A 1,992-nucleotide genomic window follows, 5' to 3' on the forward strand; every position below is an offset into this window, starting at 1 on the left:
TGGACACCTCGGCCCCTATTCTCCCACAGGCCTTCGGCGCTAAAACGGGCCTTAAACGCAAAAAAACGTGCCTTGCGCCTGTTTTGGGACGATATCAATATGGCTTTACGCTGCCAAATGCGCTTTAGGCCGAATGGGCGTGGCGCAGTCCCAGAATGGGCCAAAGTGGGCGTGTCGGCGCTAAATACCGGCCTACTGATATCTTCCGACCTGGCGTACATTTAGCGCTTTGCGCCTTTGAAAAGCAGGCCTATTCAGTGCGCCAGTGTCAAGGAGTGCTCTTCTGCCTCTCCCCTGTCACCCTTCTCTGTCTCTCTCTGAAACCAGGCCTATTCAGTGCGCCAGTGCTCTTCTGCCTCTTCTCTGTCACCCTTCTCTCTCTCTCTCTGACTCCCTCGCTCAGACAGACACAACACATAGCAGCACCCAGCTTCCCATAGGAAATAGCAGTTGTAAGTTTACTGCCTGTGAATGTCCCAGCATGCAATTGGGTCCTCCATTTCGCTACTAAATAGCAACCAAATGAGCCGAAATAGATATAAAAGGTAGATCTAAAATAATGTGTAATGGTAAGTCAACCTGCAATTGTAGAACATTTCAATATTGGACCAAATAAAACATCGAAATGAAACACCACCCTATGTGAAACATATATGTCCTCTTGAGCCTATATATACCCTTTGTGGATTTAACGTGATTTAGATAAGTGACAGCGGAACGCGGTTCTGTCATGTGCTATACTGTGATGTCCGCTCCAATAACTTGGTCCTACTTCACATTTAGTTTTACAATAAAAACACATTTATGCAATGACTTTACATAATGTAGGGTATATTTATGTGCATCATTCTACCTGCAGCAGGGGAGAGAAAACGATATCTTTCTGGACAAACTTTCACCAATATAAAATGAATCTCATCATATAGGGATAGGCTATATTTTTCTAGCTGATGCATTTAGAACATTCTTTTCACTTTGATCTTGCTATAGTGTAGCGTATTTACATGCTTGCAGTATTTAAACTGCAGTTAGATTGGTTTGAGAAGCATAATAATATGGAATAATATCCTATAATATGGAGACAGACAGACTGGATGAAGGGAGGGGGGGGGGGGGCAGAGCGCTTGGCTTTCGTCTGGTTTTGTTGGACCACTGGAATGGAGCTTAAAAGGCAAGCATGCGATTCGTTTATTGCACTTATCCAATGAACTGACGGTGCATAATTTTACGCTTAAAAGGCGTGGTTGTAATGGTTGAGGCTACGTCTAGCGCCAAGACCAAGATATCAAGTGCGCTGGTCCACGCCCACTGATTTGCGCTGCGCCAGGCGCTCGGCCTAGAAACAGCGCAGATGCAACGATAGGGGCCCATGTCGTGCATTAACCCTTACATATATTATCAATGTTATATGATTTTGTCATGAATTCCATGACTGTCCTAACCCTGTGGTGGTGAGGTAACAGACAAACTATGATCAAAACAGTCATACGTCTACATTCTCTAGTTGTGTTCTTCTGTGTGTACTTCTTGTAAATTAAATAATGGTGAAGTTTAAAGACCCCCTAAACTAAAAAAAAAAAAAGTTTTTTCTTCTTGTTCCTTCAGTTGGAAGTTTGAGCTTCAGTGTGCAGGATGATGTCTGTGCAGAGTTTGACAGTAGAAGACTGTTTCCACGTCTGCTGAAAGTGGAAAGTTTCTCTGAGCTCAATGAAAAGGCAGTTTTCAACAAGCAAGATTCGTGACATCACAAATCCTGGAGCCAATCCCTGTCCAGTATTCAGCAGTTAAAGCCCCAACACATTCTCACTCCCAACACGTCATAATACTGCAGATCGGTCAGGAACCCTTCTTGTTGTCACTTTGTCACGAGCTGGGAGGGAGAATGTGTTGAAAGCCTGTGTTGTGTGCTGTGAGTGGCTAGTTAGCTTCTAGAGCACCCTGATTGGTTTCTTTGGATTTCTTAATGAGGCAGAAGGAGGGGAAGTCATTTTA

This window comes from Poromitra crassiceps (genome assembly GCF_964638095.1).
Source record: "Poromitra crassiceps genome assembly, contig: HAP1_SCAFFOLD_741, whole genome shotgun sequence".
Lineage (NCBI taxonomy): Eukaryota > Metazoa > Chordata > Actinopteri > Beryciformes > Melamphaidae > Poromitra > Poromitra crassiceps.